At 31.5% G+C, this 20,703-nt stretch overlaps 1 protein-coding gene across 5 annotated transcripts in view; it reads right to left on the bottom strand.

The window, feature by feature from the left end:
* Positions 1-17,080, bottom strand: part of LOC129913149 (serine/threonine-protein phosphatase 2A 56 kDa regulatory subunit epsilon isoform) — a 36,239-nt gene extending 19,159 nt beyond the window's left edge. Inside the window, exons 1-2 of one of the 5 annotated variants that reach the window (XM_055991683.1) lie at positions 16,950-17,080; positions 16,110-16,188 (exon numbers count right to left, since the gene is read on the bottom strand). The gene's annotated coding sequence lies outside the window, so the exon portion shown is untranslated. Of the gene's footprint in view, positions 1-166; positions 442-16,109; positions 16,189-16,455; positions 16,696-16,871 lie in introns of those variants that run through there. The other 4 variants (XM_055991681.1, XM_055991684.1, XM_055991682.1 and 1 more) reach the window with 4 other exon arrangements.
* Between the last annotated feature and the right edge of the window lie 3,623 nt (positions 17,081-20,703).

Raw genomic sequence — 20,703 nt, 5'->3', positions numbered from 1 at the left:
TATTTTGAAAAAGATGACGAACAAAGAGAAGCAAAATAAAAAATAAACCCCAGCCGCTAACTCACGCATACTAACAGCGAGCCGAAACTACACACAAATAAAAAAATATTGCACATATATGAACAATAACAACAACAACAATAACGAAAATTCTGCCAATACACACGTTTTCTGGTTGTGTACTCCTTCGCTTTTAGCCGTCGATATTCATTTTTATATAAATTTATTTATGAAATCATATATCTATTATATCTTTTATTTGTTTATTCTTTGTTAGAAAATCTCCAAAATAAGTTTTGCTTATCTCAGTTCTCAGTGCGGAATGTGACGCTGACAGCTTTTTTATGTCGATTTTCAATCGCGACGAGATTTAGATTTTTTAGGTAATTTAATTTTTTTAGGACAGTCGATGTCCGAATGTATGCCGCCGCCGAGTGAATTCCATTTGATGATTATTCACGTATAAAGTTGAATAAAAGAAAAAAAAAAAAGAAATAAAATTAAACCGAGAGGAAAGCCGCAATTGCCAACCGTTCGGCGCTGTGCGCTCTCTCAGTTAACCGCACTAGAGAAAGAGATGTGAATTCCCCTTAGAGAAGTCGTCGTCGTCTTCGTTGTTGTTGTCGATTGCAACCTGAGCATGACGACGACGATGAGAGAAAAAAAGGTACTAAAGTAGTATTTTACTCCTTTGCTGAGAAATATATTCTACTGTTTCCAGTGCTCACAAAAAAAAAAAATCGAAAGTCAACTATTATAATTTCATATAAATTCAATTTTGAAAAAAGGTGTCAATGTCCTGCATTCAATGTGCAATGTTGAGCAAGTATCAAAAATGTTGGTACTGCTATTTCTACTAATTTAATTTCGTATGAATTTCGATCTAAGTGAAAGCTTTTAATAGCATCTGGACAAAAGTCTATTGATCAGAATATACTTTAATTTTCTGAATATGTACAAAGAAATAAAAACGTAATGCATTCTCTTTAAATGAGCTAATAAACGTCAAGATTTATGCTCTCTCTCTCATACATTTAGATATTTTTCGCGTACATCACATATCGTATTTTACCCAATAAAAAGCAGCAGGATTATGTTTTGTATTACATTGTTCACACAGATCCCTTACGGCGAAATTTTAAATACGGCCAAACGTGAATTTTTATTTCCCGCATACGAAAAGGGAAATTCAATACCTGACTCTCGGATGGATCGTGTGAAATGTTATCCCGTGTAACATAGCCTTAATCATTAAATAATTTATTTGATTGAATTTTTTCCCGGAATGCACTCAAATATACAGGGTGTCCGGTAGAAAATGGATAAGCCGGAAATGGCTGATAGGTGCACTTTTGACTGTTCTGAAACCGAATAGAAAAAGTTTCTATCGCAACCAGTTTCGAAAATATTAGCTTTTTTTCGTTCAGTGTACTTTAAATTTCATCAACTTTCGTTTTCCTTAACCACAACCACGAATGAATGAATTTTATAAATTTCTTATTTTTATAATTTTCTACAATTATTGGCTCACTACAAAAGAAGTAAAAAGTTTTTATAACTGTTGCATATTTTCTTTACAAACATTTTGAAATTTGTTTTTCGATGCAAAATGTGAAAAAAAAATTTTATGAAAATTTTCAAACACCTGTGGTATAAAAAAAATCTATAGGGACGTAGGTGGCCAACTTTTTCAAAAATATGCGCGTCCAAAGGGGATTGCAGAATGGTAAAAGTTTTTATCAAATCTAGAGTTACTAGGAAGTTATTGGTACCAAAGGGCAAAAAAAGCCTATTAATTTAATAAATTATTTTAACTGTAAAATCTTAAGTTTTTCACATTGCTGCCACAAATGCATGGATTCCATCAGTTTTTTTAATCAGTCATATTTTACAATAATTCTTCTTACACATAACTATTGAAAAAGTGTTATAACCATTGAAAAATGGCTATAAAAAAATAATTTAACTTTATTTTTTAATGCAAAGTAGAAAAAAAAAATATTTGTTTGCTCAGTTTAAGCATGGGCATACAATTGTGCATCGGGACAGCTTGTTTTGAGTTTTGACTTCTTAATGATCTTGTTTTAAAGAAAAATTGAGATTTTCAGTCCCGTTTCAAATCCCGTTTCAATGCAACCTCATCAAAAATGTTGCAATGTTTTCGAATTTGTGTTCAATTCCCAATCTTATTGGGCTAAGAAAAACATCCAATATTTTTTAAATGCAATTTATATTACAGTTAATATTGAGAGCCACTTCTTATTTTATCTTTTAACTGGTTATTGGCAAATTAGCAGACAAATATTTTTTTTTCTACTTTGCAAAGTTGTGAAATTTATAGTACACTGAACGAAAAAAAGCTAATATTTTCGAAACTGGTTGCGATAGAAACTTTTTCTATTCGGTTTCAGAACAGTCAAAAGTGCACCTATCAGCCATTTCCGGCTTATCCATTTTCTACCGGACACCCTGTATATGAAAGCAAATAGTGCGTTTTGAATGCATTCATTTAATTTCGTTCAGTGAACGTATTTTACACAGAGTCTCCACTGGGCATGAACGATGCCCTGTTCATGAACATGTCTTGAAAAAATCCAATGGAGGCAGAAAAATCCATGCCCACACAGACATCTTGTCGAAGAATCTTGTTTTTTGAACATGACATGAGTGTGGTTCAAATCATGGGCATGAATTTTGACGTTTCGTGTACGTGTAAGGTTTTTATTTGAATGTAGATGTAAATCGAGTGATGAGTTTGTTCGAGAATGTTTGGTGTTTGTCATTCGTCACGTAGGAGTGTGTTAAAGCTGTCGATGGACATTCTACAAAATTTTTGTAATCAGCGCCTCCTTTCCATAGCATGTCTTTCAACAAATGCGAATCCAAATTTTGTTTTTCCCTTAAGCCTGGTACGCAGCTAAATTTTTGCTCTCATACAAATTATCGAAAAATTTTATCTGAGCTAAAATGGATCCCATACAAATTATCGATAACTTGTATGGGAATTTTATCTCGGCTAAAATTTAGCGCGAGCAGCGTACCAGGCTTTAGTTCCAAGAAAGGGTTAACCCAAAATCTGTGGCGGCGTTTTTGTTCATCAGCTTCTAGAAATTCCAATTCTGCAAATATTTGCAGTTTTCTGATTCTTTCAATTAGTTTAATTTTCGAAATTTGTGTATTGTTGAGAGACATTTTTTTTTATTTTAAATTTTCAGAAAATTCACAAAAAAAAAAGCGTATTTTCGTTTGTCCTGTTTCGTTTGTTTTGAGATAAAATGAGACGACACGACATAATTTGCCCAGCAAAAAAAAAATGTTCTGTTTGTGGATTATATTGCGGTTGTGAAGTTGGGCAGCTGTATGCTCAGTGGAGACTCTGTGTTAGAAATGTACATTCCGTTTTTTAAATCGGTTTCTTTTTTGTCAGCAAAACCATGTTTTGCGAATTGTTTATTACAGCAAAATCGGTTAAAACCGATTTTTAACTCAGTTTTTTTTTTAAAGAAATTCGGCGTTAGAAAAAATGCATATTTGATAAGTAATGATTATTTCGTTGACCATTAACCGAAGAAAACCTTAATTAATTTAACTTTAAATAAATGGACATTTTTTGTTTACATTTTACAATACAAAAATGGCGACAGCTCTTATAGTAAAAGATGCTAAGAATGTTAAAGCTTTTTATAGCAGAGAATACCTAATTTGAATTTATTTTTATAAATAATTTGATAAGAAATGTATAAAAAGTATTAGTTGTTTTTTTTTTTAAATTGAAATGGCTTTAATCTCCAAATTCTGGTATAACAAAAAATTTGTTTTAATTGTTGGAGCTACAATTCACGTATTTTTTAAATCAAAATCGTTAGTCGTTTTTGAAAAAAAAACTTTTCCATTTTGGTCATATGGTATGTGCATTTTCTATGTTAGGTTCCCAACCGCATAATGTATAATATTGTACTTTATTTGCATGGTATAAAAAGAGAAACAAATCTGTATCGAGAACTGTCAAAACTTAAAAATGGCTACTAAATTTTTTGACAGCTGCCCATTGAAATTGTTGTTGTAAACAAATTTGTCTTTTAAATTGTTGTTGCTTTTGACTTTGCCAAATTTAACGTCAAAACGTTATTACCCCATTTACCATTTTGTAAGATGGCGGCTTTAATGATCATACCTTATCTTTTTATGCCATGCTTTATTTGGGATCTATGTCAGCTATTACATGAAGCCTCAAGAAGCGCGCCTATTTTTAAACATAATGAGTGCAAAAGAGAAAAAAGATGAAAGAAAAAATTATGCGACCGGAGAGTCGTGGGTCGAAATTCTGAGACTCTTTTTTGACGTTTCTTTTTCCACTTTTTTCTTTTTTCAACATTCCCTCTCATTTCTTTTTGCTTCTTGGTGCAATAAAACAACAATAAATTTTAAATCAAAAGAGAAATGTCAAATTTGAGTCCTTGACTTAAGAGGCATCGTGTAGCGCCTCGCAGAATGATTATTATCAAAAGAAAGTTCGAAAAAAGACTCAAGCCTCTTGAGGCTACGTGTAATAGCTGACTATGTACTATATTTGTATGAGAAGAACCAAATTTATTACAAAAATGTTAGTCAGATTAGATTTAATTGATTTTCATTTTTTCGTACATATGTTTGCATACTTGCGGTCAGGCTGCTGTTTTCCGTCAATTTCATTATAATTCTTAAACAACAAGTTGAAAGCGCTTTTATTTCGTAATTGTGAACGAGTAATTTTTCCTAATAAAAGAAACCATGTCAAAAATTTGCAAAAACAAATGTTCACATAAATGTCAAAAACTGTAGTGTGTGTGAAAGTGCGTGTGCACTTATAGCAAAAAAAACAGTTTTTGATCTGTTGAACAGATCGAAAATTGTTTTTTGACAGATTTAGTTAAAAAAAAAATTGATTTTTTTACCAAACGAAAACACCATTAAAAATCGAGATTTGTAAAATTTGATCTTAGATCAATTAAAATGATTGCCAAATAGACTTAAAGATATCAGTATTTTCCGGTATTTCGGAATGGTTTTGGTGGGGCACGTCACATTAAAGGTTTGGAAAAACTGCGTCTAAGCTGACCTATTATTTATTCACGTACATATTTTTAACTAATCGACATGGCGTGAAGCCAATTAAGTTGTCAGCTGATCAATTTTGAAATTAAATTTGGACTCATCAGAAAATAACAGCGTCCTCAATTTTCCACAGTTCAATTATTCAAGAGTGTCTCCGTAATAACTCCAATCTTGTTCGTCGATTTTTTTTTGTAAATAAACAAATAAACGAGAGTAAAGCAAGGATTACACAGTAAACAAAATCGGTCATCGTGTTAACTCTATGACTTTACCAAAAACATTATCTTCACTCTGTCAAGGCGTCACCAATGTCAGTCAAAGCCTAAAACTTTGTGTCAGCGCAAGTGTCATCGTCCCATCAACTGGTTGACAACACTTTTTTTTATGGACGATCAAACCATATAACACAATTGAAAAAGAATGACGACATTTTCACGTCAAAGAGTCAACGCGTTGACTTTATAGTAAAAATAGTCATAGTGAATTATTAAAGACAAATATAGTGTCGCAACTTAAACAAGAGGAGAGTAAAATAAGAAAAACATAAACATTGAAACAAATGAATTTATAGATCTAGAGGGAAGACTCACGTTTTTTAACCCCCTGAAAATAATATAAAGCCGCGATTTAAAGCTGCCAGTCCAAAGAAAGGTCATTTTCTGATTTAGTTTTGTATATAAAACAAATTGGTAAATGAAATTTTCAAAAAAGTTGTTTTTTTTTTCCAACAAAAAAAAAGTATTGATAATTTCAATTTTCCGACCAAACAAATAGCAAATTCAGCGAGTTTATCGCAAAAACAAAAAGTACCCTTACTGCTGCAATAGTAGTGACTTTAATATAAAAGTTTAAACTGCAAGGTATTTCCCCAACCGCCAATCAAACATAATAATTTTAAAAGAACTCGAGGTTAATGGCATGGAGAAACAAATTATTATTACCTGGTTCTTGGAATGTAGTTTTTTTTTAAATAATAACAATTTAAAATACCTTATAACTAGTAAAATTCCGCATCAACTGGCGTTCGATATAATTTGTTCTACTCAGTGCTGTCATTGTCATCAATTAAACATCTTAAAATATAAACTTTTTATGAAAAACAGACCTCATTCGTTTACATTCATAAAAAAATGAAAAACAATTCACATTATGACATTAATTTTGCCCCAGTCTCTATATTAGAAGAAGTTTATAAACAAAAAGATTTTAGTATGTACAAACAAAAAAAAAAGATTATTTCGATCACAAAGAATAATTTATAATAAATATTTTTAAACATTTTACAAATTAAATCTATAATTAACATATCTCGAAATACCCACATTAACTTCAATTTGTTTACATTTTGACGCGAAAAATAGAGAATCATTATCATTTTTTCTTATATAACCTATATGTCTCATTAGAGTACCTATATTTATTTTAAAACAAAACACAATTAGATGGTAGAAAGTAGCAGTTAACAGAAATTGCTAAATGTTGTCGGTGACAACAAATAGTATCTAAAATGTAAATAAGAGTTTGCATTATGTGACTGGTATTCTTAATTTAATTTGACTATATTTTTTAATCATTGTGTGGATCTAAGTATTTCATTTTGATCTTTAGATTAAACACTTTCTGAAAATATTGGTGCTCTAGGTAATGATTTATTTCGACGATCACTCAACACCAAGATAACCAATGTTGAGTCAACATTGATTATTTTGATGATTTTGTCCAAAATACCCCAAAAGCAAAACAATATAGTATGCTACTGAATTTATACAAATATTAAATATTTGAAATTATAATATAATCGATCATTTTCGAGTTTGATGTATCATACTTTGTTGTCAACAAAGCAGAAAATTCGTTCGTTGGATTGCAGACCAAAGTAATTTTAAATACTAGAAGTTTTTATTTTTGTAATAATCAATATTCAAAAAGCAAGGTTGTCTGTTATATTCAATCGTAACTCAGATCTTTCGAACAATCACTGGCATCTTAGGAATACATCACGAATTGTTCCGGTCAAAATGGTGCATATATTACTCTGATGACTATAACGGGTAATATTTCTATATATTCGAGCGCAACAATTAAAAGTAAACACCTCTTATCCGATGGCCATTACTGATGTGATATTGATTAATTGGTATGTGGTAAGTATTAATGGTCCGATATGTGTTTGGTATTTTTGAGTTGTGGGTAGTAAATTGTTTGAAAACATTTTAATTATTTAATTAATCAACTTAATAACAAAATATTAATACTTCATTTAAAAAAAACAGAAAGTTCTTAGTCCATCTCCGCAACAAGGGTCTACACTTACGAGATAAGTTCAAAAATTTAGCGGAATGGCAGGGAAGGGGAAGAAAACTTTTTGATTTACATTATATTTCCCTTTAAGCTAAAAGCATTTTTGAGAATGTTCAAAAATTTTATTAAAACCTTGGAAAAAAATTTGTTTCGTCAAGTTCTTCAAAATAGATAGACATTACTTCTTCACCGTCGCACATAGGAGTATTTGCAGTAAAAACCTGGTCATAAGTCGATTTTCTTAAAATCAAAATTCACGCCAAAAAGTTTGGCAAAGTGGGTGCAAAATAAACATGTGTCAATATGCTGCACTCATTTTTTTGTTTTTCGATCGTGTCTTGTTAAAAAATGAGTTCAAAGTTAACTGTTACATTTACCTCATTTTTATTTGAATGCGAAGTCTTTTGGTAAGTGTTATTCTATATACGATATCGAAGTGTTGTGATAGAAATCTTAAACAAATTTAAATAGAGAATTCTTCTTCAGTTATTTATATTAACGATATTAATAGAGTTTTGAAAATTTTAGATGGTTTTTTCTATTTTATTTCGGGCTTAGAACTAGTATCTAAAAATGTGATATTTTTGGTAAGTTATTATTTGAACTTTAATGATTTTGTTTTAGTATACCCCGTTATTCTGCGATGAATTGAAACTTATGAGTTAGTTTACATATTCTTTAACACAATGCAACAAAAATTGGGTGCTCTTAGGTGCTCTTTAGAGAATCGAGGGTCAATTAGTTTTTCACTTTCTGATAGAAAATACTCCTCACTTTATGCAACGTTTTTTTATTTTTAAATTAAATTTACTGATGTTATTAGTGTATTTTATTTTGGGTGATCTTAATTAAGGTTGGGGAAGAGAGAAAAGAAACTGAAAATTGCGTATTAGGGATGAGGAAAAAAATTTGAGAAAAATAATGTCGATAGGCGGAGTACAGGCCATTAATCAATTTTTTTTTAGTTTTTGGTTAAAAAATAACAAAAACTAGGTTTATATTGTATTTTCTTGCAGGAATACTCATTTTAAACAGAAATAATACCAAAAACCACAAAAAATAATTATGGCCAGGTTTTTGATGACAATACTCCTATGTGCGTCGTCGATAAGTTTTCGTCATTGCAGTTGTTTACAATTCAAAGCAATTCATTGGATTACAGCTTCTAATTGATTTTACATTGATCTTATGAGTTTCTTTAATGTATCGTGCAGAATTCCTTTCCATTCGATGGAGCTGTTTTGGCTCTAATACTTTAAGAACTTCCCTAGTGAATTTTCATGTAGCATCTAGCGTTAAGAAGAAATACTTGTGGAATAAGCAGTTCTAATTAAAATGATTAAGAATTGTTTTAGACCTCAGTTTAAAGGAAAAAGTTTAAGATTAAGGATAAATAAGTGGATCCGATGAGGTTGTAAGCATATTAAATAAGTCTTCATTCTGACCTATCCTTAAAAATTTTCATGTACATGTGCAGATATCAAATCTGCATTTCTCAAAATCTTTTGCACTCCTGGGCCTTCCAAGTGTTAATAATAGATATTCGTTGAGATTTTGACTATGAACCAATATTTTAAGAAGAGTAGGTGTGAGTAGTTTTTCAGGATACTTTTGTTTTAATAGTTCTTGTTGAATATTATGCTTTAATTTGATTTAACTACTTGTTCTGTTTTGTTTTGTTAAAAACTGCGAGCAAAGAAGATATTCCATATTTTTTTGTAACTTGAGTTAAATAACTCGAGTTAAAGTACTCGATAAAAAATATAATTAAAAAAAAGAACAATAATTAAGGAGTGACTTCAAATAGGGATAAAAACACTTTTTGTCATTTCTCAGAAAATTGAAGAAACTATAACCATAATTGCGAATAGACGTGAAAAATTCTTTTTTAAAACTCTAATACCTATACAGTAAAACCCGAATAAGTGCCTCTCGCTTAAGTGCCTAACCCGCATAAGTACCTTTGTTTTTTTAGAACCAAAATTTTAAGGATTTTTTCATATAAAATTCATCTTTTAAGTACCTTTTCGTTTAGCTGCCTTTCCCGCTTAATTGCCTGGCATCTCAAATACTTATAATTGAATTTAATTGCAAAAAATTCTTTTAAGTACACATTTGAAACAAGTTTGAACAGTACGAAAAACTTCGTTTCCTAAACCGCTTTAAAATTCTAAAATTCTACTAAAGTTAGAAATTAACTAGTTAGCTATTTTAAACTTTCAAAGTAATTTTGTTTTGTGAAGATTATGGGTGTTTTCATAAACGTCTGCCTAACTTAGGCCTGCGTTAGTCGTGTTCATAAAGTCAGATCTGCGATCGGACTAACTTAGTCCAACTGCAGTTCTGCTGTTCATAAACGTCAGTATGTCGTCAACATCGGGCAGATTGCGCAGCCAAAATTTTATTGCTGCAGAACTCAAGAAGAAATTTATTTGACTCTTGATTCGATATTTTTTTGTTAATAAATGTAAATATTGTTGAAAAAAAATGAAAAGCAAACATATTAATTAGGGTGGTGCAAAAAAATGTTTCTTTTTGCATTTTTCGAAAAATTTAAATTTTAATGACACAGAAAATTTCTAAATCGTGTTTTTTGAGATAATGAGTTTATATTAATTTTTTTCGTATTAGGGTGGCTCTAAAAAATGTTATCTTCCACAGTTGCTTGAAGAATTCCAAAAAAATCAATGTGGATATTGTTTTGACCAAATTATCGAAGAAAAAAAAATTTCCATTAGGGTGGTTCAAATTTTTTTTTTTTTAATTAATTACAAAAAAAAATATTTTTCACTGCAGAGAAAGTTTGTAAAACATGGTTTATGAAATATAATGTAAAATTGGGGTAGCTCAGAAAATAAGGGGGCTCAGAAAAATGGTATATTTAACATTTACGCTTGGAATTCAACCAAATTCAATTTAATTAATTCGGCATGAATTTAATATTTCTATAGCAAAAACGCACTTAACAAACTTTCTGTGCACTAAAAATCATTTTTTTTTTTCAAACGCATAAAAAAACTTTCTTGAACACCCTAATTAAAAATATTTTTTCCATAGATAATTTGTTTTAAATGTTAACTACTCGGTGTTTTTATTATTTTTTTTTAGAAGAAAATATTTTTTTTAGCCACCCTAATGTAACACGGTTTACAAATTTTTCGTGTTATTAAAAACAATATTTTCGGGAACTGAAAAAGAAATTTTTTTCGCTTAAACAAAACTCATTCTGTGGTAATTTAAAAAAATTTTTTTTTCTGACGTTTATGAACACTCAGTGACTGCTGAAAATTGTACCAACGCAGGCCTGCAAACATTCTGCAGAATTGGTGTGTTCATTAATGCAGCAAAGCAGAAAGACGATTGGACAGACGCAGATTTCCGACGTTTATGAAAACACCCTATGTTTTTAGTAATCAAACATGTTTTTTTTATAATACAAAAATATAGAGATAAGTTCCTATGGGCATTTAAGCGGGTTCTTGTAAGTACCTTACCCGCTTTAGTGCCTATCAAAACGGGTCATTTAAGGTGAGGTACTTATCCGGGTTTTACTGTACATACGAAATTCTTTATTTACGTTTTCGAATTGCATTAACTCGTGTACGCAGATCGCGCTAATTTTTAGCTCCCATACAAATTATCGAAAAATTTTAGACGATCTAAAATGCATCCCATACAAATTATCGATAACTTGTTTGGGAATTTTATCTCGGCTAAAATTTACCTCGATCTGCGTACCAGGCTTAAGTAAAGTTACTTACACATGACACGAGTTCATACACGAGAACATGCAACTCGCAAACGGTTCAGTGTTCATGTTCAGTCGAGTTAGCTGTAGTCGAGTCCTATTTAGGTTTTTGACGTTTTACAACTCGAGTTGAATTTTTTAACTCGAGTTGACTCGGGTTAACTTAAAGCAATAGCTTACGAAATTTCTAAGAGTAAGTAACTTTTTTGCTTTTTTTTTAATAATAGGTGTGTTTTTTTGTATATCTATATAGATTTTGTGCAAAAAAACGACATCGAGATTTTTGAAATCAAAACAATTTAAGTGTTAAAAACAACAAAAACTTTATCTGTATAGATTTTTGAAAAATCCAGATAATTATCCAGATTTTACTTTCTCTCGATAAAAACAGTAGTGCCAAGGTACTTTATTTGTTGTGTTCATACAAAAATATCTGAAAATATTAACAAAAAAGAAAAGCGGAGAAAAAGAGGTTTGAAAAAAACTCTCATAGAAAAAAATAATTAAAAATTTGTTTGACATGGTTGCATTGAAATGTTAATATCTCGAGATATACGCAATGCACTTTTCAGATAAAAGTCTTAAATGGATCCTTATAAGATTGTTGAACAGATATGTATAAAAAATTACCAAAGTTTTTTCGAAAAATTAGAAATAAAAATAAAAAAGTTTTCACATTTGATTTTTAAAAAATCGAAAAAAAATTCAATATGGCTACCATAGAGGAAGGAATACCTAGAGAGCCGACTCGTACCCCCCTTACCTTAAACACCCGCAAATTTAATTTCAGATAATCTCTCTTATTTTTCTCTTGTTTTCCTATCTGTGAATACGTGTGAAAAGTACAATTCGTTTAAACCTTCCTTTCACCAGTAGATGTCCTCACAAATTTTGAATTTAAACATGATTTTGGTTTGTACATGAACTTGAATAGCTCAAATAGCTCACTCCAGACACCCACCTTTCAATAAATATGTACAGAAATAAAAAAAAAAGGTTCTTGTTTTGAATTTATTATATTATTTTTTTATGAATTTATTTCCTACTGAGCACTTAAATTGTTTTTAATTGTTTTGAGCTCAACTCCACAGTTGAATGTGTTGGTGCCATTTAAAATGCACGGGAAAACTACCACATATAAGCACTGTGGAGTTTTTCCTCTCATTGCAGCTTGTAGGGTGGAAGAGAAAAACCAACCGAAGTCGCGTCTCTAGGTATTCCTTCCTCTATGATGGCTACCTTCAAACGCTTATAACACAAGAACGACGCAACTAATGTTAATGGTCATGGTCTTAAAATGTAGCTAAGAATATACAGATAATTTTTGGTTTTTTGTGAAAAAAACAATTTTTTTGAATCCAACATGGATGCCATGGCCATATGAAAATTTTTGTTTGCATCCAACATGGATGTAATGGCCTTCCCACTTTGGAGTTAAAATAAAAAAAAAAACAAAAGCAACATTTTTGACAGACAGCTGCCAAAGTATATTTCAAAAATCCCGATGTCGTTTTTTTGCACAAAATCTATATAGATAAACAAAAAAACACACCTATTAATAATATTAATGCATGTCTGGATCAGAAAATGGGCAGCACAAATATTCCGTCTTTTTCGCGCATATGCGGTATCCACTTCCTCCTAGGACATCCTTGACATACGTCAAGCGATCGTTGCAGGGATATCGGATCTTCACTTATGATAGCTCCATCGTCAGCAAAGAGTAGCTGATGCACTTTTGGGTCTGTCACTTCGCCTTCAAGCAGATAATCAAGCAAACAGGGAACTTAAGACGCTTCCCTGGTGTAAAGTGTACACCTACTGTGATTTCGAATTCTTCGGTGCTCCATCACAGGTACATGTCCATAATTATCCGCAAATAGTTTTCTGGAACTCCTCGTTGTCTAAGGGCCAATTATATCAGAACTGCGTTTTTTTATTAGTTAACTTTCATCGTTCCTAAATGAGAAAAAAGTTATAAAATGGAACATTGTGACGTCACAACATCGTTCCTAAATGCAATGTTAAAGTGTCAAATCGTAACATTTTGTAACTTTTTTCCGACTCAGCTTCTGGATTTGAGTTTTAATGTTAATCTGTCAAACACAACTAAATGGAAAAGAGAGGGGAAGATGTGAGAAGAGAATTTTTTGTTTGTTTTCATATTTGAAATAATTATTTAATGCATATTTTTGTTTTGATTTGCTTAGGGCCAGTTGTACAAACGTGGTTCAGCCTCGGGTCAAGAATTCAACCCACCGATTTCGGCAGATTAGCTGAGGGTCAACTTCGGTTCAAGCTTAGATGTGGCTATTTTTGCATATGTGGACCTTGCACCAGTGCTAAACCAGAACCTTACCACCGATTTCAGAAGATAAAAGTTGCTGAACGGATTAAATATTTGTACAACTGGCCCTTAGAATTCAATTTGAAAGGATTATTTCAGTGCAAAATTAATTCTTTCTTGTTTATTTATTCATTAAAATTGATCTGAAACAATTTTGTTTTGACGGATCAACAAAGTGTATATACCTAACATTATTCGTTTCTAAAAAGTTGAAATTTTTTAACAAAATGTAACAAAAACAACAACAACGATTTTTTGACACAACAACCAAAGTTAACTTTATTTTAATAAAAGAACGGGCCACTGCTGTGTATCAACCCGGCAAATAGCTTAGCACTGGTATTAAGGAAACAAATTCCCCTGTAGATTGATGCATCTTCATGGTTTCCTTTTCTGTGGAGAGGAAATATTATTGACTTTCTGAAAATGTTCAGAGCTGCTGCACGTTTGAAGGTTTCGTTGAATGCAATGGTTAGCGATGAAATGAAATCATCCGCAGCTTTTTTGAAAAATTCAAAAGAAATACGGTCATCTCCAGGGGCTTTATTCAATTAAATTTGGAGTTCGCTATGACCTCTTTGACTTCCTGAACCTAGAAGCATCTAACAACTCATCTAGGATTAATAGGTCAGAAAATTCAGGGATAAACTAATCTCTGGATTGAGGAGTCTTCTAAAATTGTGATACTTGTAGGCCTAACGTTTTTCACAGCTTACTAGAAAACGGCGGATAACTACAAGTGTTAGTGTAACACAAGTGTAAGTCTTATACATAATTTTGATTATTTCTGTATTTCTTATCACAAAAGCTACCTAGTACCTATGACAGATCAGAGAATCCCGTTGAGCTGAATGGAAGTGAGCTTTATTTTTTAAATGCAGCTTGTTTTACAGTTTTGTATTCATCCTCTACTGAAAAACCACTTTGAAAAGTTGGCTCTTAAGTGCAATTCATATGAGCTGCGAACTGTGTCTGCGAATAATTCTTTTAAGGCTTTTTCTAAAGCAAATATCAACTTATTCACTTTATTAAACAATTAAAATAGGAATAAGTGATCATTTTTACATATTTAAATATAGAATATTGATTAAAACTAGTTAAAACTACAAAAGAAACGCATTATAACATTTTTTATGCGACCAACAACTCCTATCTGCGAACTGTCAAGTTTAAATTGGCAGTCCACAAATGCAAAACGCATTACACGAAGCTACGAACAAATAATTCCATAACTCTACTTTTGATTTCAACTTCAATTTTTGTATTACAGTTCGCAGCTCTCTGCGACCATGTCAAATTCAGCGACCATTACCAATTCGCAGACGCAGGTCGCATCTCCATATGAATGGCACTTTAATGTCTTTTTTGTGGTAGCTAGTTTGAATCTTTTATGTCAGACATCAATTCATTCAAATTTAGTTCCAAATTCTCATTTTTTGTAAATAAAAAAAAAAATAACAAACCCAAATAAAACTATAATACAAAGAAACACTCCTCTGTCAATTTATAAAAACGACAGCACTGATTTCAATTTGCAACAACGACCAACAGAGAACCAAGAGTAATAAGACCGAGACGAGAACGAGACACACCGCCGAGATGGAGATAGATCCAATTTGGATGGAAATGGAGAAGTAGCCAGCACTCCGCACACACCAAAGGCCCATGCGTCTCCGGTTGTAAGAATGAAAGAAAAACAGACTGTGAGACTATAGTCGATCGTGTTGTGTATAGTCGAGTGACTAAATGCGGGGTATAAAAGAGACCACAACAGTGCTCCACTACTTTTACCACACACAGTCATGTGTGTGTGTCGTCACACCAACACACAACACAATCTTAAAAGGGACTTCTACAGGTACCCCGTTTGTATGGCGATTTGAATCCGAATTGAATCAGGATTTAGGTCTATATATACCTGGATCGAATTGAATCCGGATTTGTCGATCCGATCCTACTCGGGGAGCTGAATCGAATCGAAAATATGCATATATACCTAACGAATTGAATGCTCGAGATATAATTTATGGTGGAAATCGTGTGTGATTGTCTTCTTATTTGCAAATTCACTGTATGTATGTATTATGATATCTAGTTTTACTTGCACGTTGTTTTTGGTTAGATTTTTCTATTTTACTGTAAATATATTTAAAAGAAAAATTGTGTTTTCGATTCTATTTCAATTCGATTCCTCGATCTGGTATAGTCATATACCTGGATCGAAATTTCAATTCAAATTCAATTCGATCTTTAAATCGGTCATACAAACGGGGTAAGGGAGTACAAGAAAATCTTCTTTTCTCTACTAACTAAACTGACTTGCTCTCTGTACTCTTCTATTACCTCTTCTTTCTATTACCCTCCCCCACACACACAAGCTCCAAGAAGTGTCTTTTTTTTATTTGTCAAGACCTCTTCGGGATATTTTTTGCGTTATTTTTGTCATTTATTTAGAGTCCTCATTAGTAAATTATTATGAAAAATAATCATCATCATTCTAACCCCCAACAACAACAACACTCGAATTGAAAATAAAAAAAAGAAAAAAAAACACCACTCATTCTCCACACAACATATTCTACATACACACTATTTCTCTATATAAAAAAAAAAACTTACCCGAGGGGCGAGGATGTGTGGGAACGGAAAATATATATGTATTGTATGTCGACGAAATTTCCTTCTTCTTCAACTCCAACTACAAAATCACCGCAAAAAAAAAGGGAATAAAAAAAAGAAAAGAAAATTGAAATTTTCTGATCTATCAAAAAAGGCAAGAAAAAAAAAAGTTGCTAAATTTTTGTACTAATTTCGTTCGTTTTTAATTGGTTTAACAAAAGTTTACACACAAAAATTTCCTTTTTGAATCAAGAAAAATAAAAAGGCCCAAAAAAAAACCCAGCCCGTAAAAAAAAACCGTCTCTCGAACGATTTTGAGAAGAAAAGAAGAAAAAAATTTTCACACCACTTATATGCTTGCACAACGTTGTTGGGGTTCCTTTCGTTCTCTTTAATCCGATTACACTCGAATACTCGATATTAATTGGACATTTTTTTTTTTTAACTTTGTATTTTTCTTTTTTTTTTTTTAAATCATGGGAAACTATAGAGAATAATTTGGTTAATAATTTTTTATTGAAAAACAACGAAAGAAATAATAAAGAATCGTCTTCTCCAGGAAAGGAGAGAGAATAAATATGAAATATATATTTTTTATAGAAAAAAAAAACGACGACGAGAAAAACGAACAAACTACGACAACGAAGAAAACGACAACGACAACGATGAGGAGAGCGATGGCGACGATATTGAACAAGTAGAAGAACAATTGATACTTTTTTGCATTTCTTTTTTTTTGTGGAACACACAAAAATCGTTTACCGATTATTCTCGATGGAAAATTCAGCACCGTATATGTATTAGAAAATGATGTTTATTATTAAATTTATATTTTCATACGGTTGCTGAAGTTTTCAAATAGAAAGAATTTTTTTTAGTAAATTTTTTCACTTGAAAGAGCGTAACGTAGCGGCGGCGACTTTTTTTCTTCAACAAAATTTCATTCACACGATTTACAAATGGAATACTTTTGAGCTACTTTACTTCTATACTTTTGGATGTGTGAAAAATTTTTTTCATATTAGGTAGCCATTTTGTTTTTTTCGATGAAAAAACTGGGCTAAAGGTGCAGATATTGTAATAGATTTGTTGTGTTTTGTTTTTCTTTTTTGGAAGAGTACGGAATTCCAATTAGAGATGACAAAATGTGTATACGTTCAGAAAATAAAGCCTAAACTACAATGACCTAAAAAGTGGGAAATTTACAAAACGTCGCCTCAATAAAATAATGTCGTATCTCGTATGTAACATTCGGCTACTTTTGGGAAAACGCAATTAAAGTTCAGATTTTTTTTTCTCGAAAACTATACGGTGAATTTTTTTAAAAATATCATGACATATACAGAAAATATTTGTCTATTGAATTATGTTAGAATTATTTTAATATTCCAATCCAGAAACAAATAATAGTCAATTTTCTCCAATATGCCGATGTCGTATGTAACGTTTTCACAGAAACTATTTGTTAGACAAACACATACGACAAATTGATGACACATACGACAAAAATAAGCAAAGTTTTATTCGACACTTGTTTACGACATACGACAACCCAACTAACATTTCAGCTTCGGTTAAGGTATTACAAAAGCTACATTTCAGCTTCTTTTAAACTTTAGTAAGGTTGTTGGGCATGGAAAAAGGAGAACGTTATACAAGTTTGACCCTCTATAAGAAGTTTAAAAGAAGCTTTACCGAAGCTCTACCGAAGCTTTGAGATTTGACAGATAGCTTCGGAAGAGCTTGTATAGCTCTTTAATACATGTCTTATCGAAATTAAAAAAAAAACAACTACAAAAACAAAAAAGAATTCTTTTTTAACTGGTTTTTATTTTATTTTAAATCATGAATTTTATCTTTTGACCTGAAATTATATATATTATTTTTAAGTATATCTATTGATAATAATTTTAAAAGTATATAATTTTTTTTACCACACCCAGGAATCGAACTTCGTACCTACTTGGTGGCAGTCCGCCACTCAACCCACTCGGCCATCCTAGTATATTCATTAATGAAATCAAAAACTTAATCAGTTCAAATAGCAGAAATGTCAAAAAATGTCTGAGCTAAATTATTCAATGTCAAAACCAAAAAGTGTCCGACCTAGATTATTCAATATCAAAACCAAAAATCAAATACTAAACTTGGAAATTTCTGTAAAGCTCTTATAAACTCACTAAGCAGGCTTTTCCGAAAACAAACTTTTTTCGTTTAAGTTTCTTTAACAGTATTTAAACAACTTATTAGAAGTTATTAAACAAGTTCAAACTTCTATAAGCAATTAAATTCTGAAGCAAGCTCAATACAAGCTGTATAAAAAGTAGTACCTGTGAGATCTCAATTTATAGAAGCTGTTGTGCTAGTTGGGAAATAGATGTCAAATTCAATGCGAAAAAACAAATAACTACCGTTAATTTAATTTAATTTTTTAAGATCACATTGGCTCTTGGTAATAACCCGATTCTAGCAAAACTCAATTTTAACAAAAAACATCAATGGTAAAATAACATATCTACATCTAAATTCTAAACAATTGGTTAAGAAGCAGTTCACCTATAAAATGATAAAACTTTTTGAATTTGGAAGTGAGAAATATCAAATATCAAAAATCAGATAAATAGAAAAAAAAATAATAGGTACATTATTTTTAAAGCAATTTTAGAATTAATGAGATCACAGTTTACTAAAATTAAGTTATGGGGACTTTTCACGTGCCGCGAAGCTTTTCGACCCGTGTGAACGTAAGTCGCAGGCGATTGATCTCGTCTTTCAACGAGTGCAGACGTGTGTTCTTAAGTTGTCGTGGGGTGCACACTTCTTTGTTCGCACAAGTATAACTAACTTAATACAATACTCAAACACAATAGACTTTTACTATCATAATATACAATATCCATACAAAATAGACTGTAAAAATGAATTGCCCAGTGTGCAAAAATAAAGTTCGAAAAAATGATTTAAAAATTGAATGTATTAATTGCAATAATTTTTTTCACGGTTCTTGTGTTAATGTTCAGTTGGCTGATATCGAATATATGTCGGCAATTAACTCATCATACAGGTGTGACACATGTTTGACATTGCGTCGCGCATCGATTCATCATCATGATCTTGCTTTGCCATCAAACTTGCATAAGAACATAAATCCACAGTGTAGTGAAAAGCCAACAACACCAAATAGCAACGATCACCAACAAAAAAATTCCGCAATAAGCCTACCAAGTAAATCATGCTTTGATGGGAAAAGTTCAATAACCCTTGACTCAATATATGAGGAGATGCTTAGCATAAAGAAAATAAACATCGATATTCTTAACTCAATGAACAAGCTGAAAGAGGAAAACAAATCGCTGCGTTTGAAGGTGGAGCATCTGGAAAGCAGGGTGAACTGGGGGGAGCAAAAGTTGTTGGAGAACGTTGTGGAGATCGTTGGCGTACCTGATCTTAACAAATCTAATGCAAATGAGAGAATGCATACAATATTTCAGAAAGCATTGAATGTATCAGTGTCCGCGATCGACATCAATAAATGCTACGTGAAACAAATAAAGCAACAACATTCAAACCATAACGAAAATGTAAGCTGTAATATTCTTTGCGTTCACTTTTCTTCACATGTCACCAAACAAACAATTATGGAAAGCAAAAAAACCAATAGGAGGAATTTAAACTCGTCTATTTTTGTAGAAGGTAGCAATACTAATATTTTTATTAATGATAGTTTAACTAAATATACTAGATCTTTGTTTATGGGTGCTAAAAAATTGAAAAAAGAAAAACATTTTAAATATTTATGGGTAAGAAACTCTTATATTTTATTGAGAGAGTTTGATAATAGTGAGGTTGTCGTCATAAAGTCATTTGAAGATCTTGCTGCTCTACAAAGGCAGTGAGATGAACGATAGTTTTGATTTTATGTACGATAGCCTCACTACCACTATTAAAAGTAACTTTGATAACAAACTGAGACTTAAAACTGATGCCAACTCGTTTTTTATTGTGCATCAAAATATCCGCAGTTTGCGACAGAATTTCGATACACTTATTGGTAATCTTGAAGCTTTTGTAAACTTACCTGAATTAATTTTTGTTTCTGAAGTATGGATCTATTCCTACGAAGTTGCTGATTATAGCATCCCTAATTATAAATTTTATGTTAATGCAAATGATAATTATTCTGCTGGTGGAGTAGGAGTCTTTGTCAAAAATGTGTACGAGTGTGAAGTTAAAAATATTAGCTTCGATGGTGCAGACATCATAAATGTGCAATGTCGAATCCAAAACGAACCTTTTTCTTTTGTATGTGTGTATAGACTGCAATCTTCATCACCTTATATTTTTTTGAATGAGTTTTCCGCGTTGTTGGCAGATGAAAAATGTAGAAATTTTATTGTTTTAGGGGACTTAAACATCGATATTCTTGATTCTAGTTTTATTTCCGACTCATATGAAGCAATCATGGCAGAAAATGGTTTAAGATCTTTTGTAAATGAACCTACTCGACCAAGTTCGGGAACCTGCCTTGACCATGTATTTGGGCGGTTTGCAAATATTCAACTACATCTTCTCGCTGGCATTAATCTTAATTTAG

The sequence above is a fragment of the Episyrphus balteatus genome, chromosome 3, assembly GCF_945859705.1.
Source record: "Episyrphus balteatus chromosome 3, idEpiBalt1.1, whole genome shotgun sequence".
Classification (NCBI taxonomy): Eukaryota; Metazoa; Arthropoda; class Insecta; order Diptera; family Syrphidae; genus Episyrphus; species Episyrphus balteatus.
Note: the sequence above shows the minus strand (reverse complement) of the source record. Positions and strands in the feature narration are given on the sequence as shown.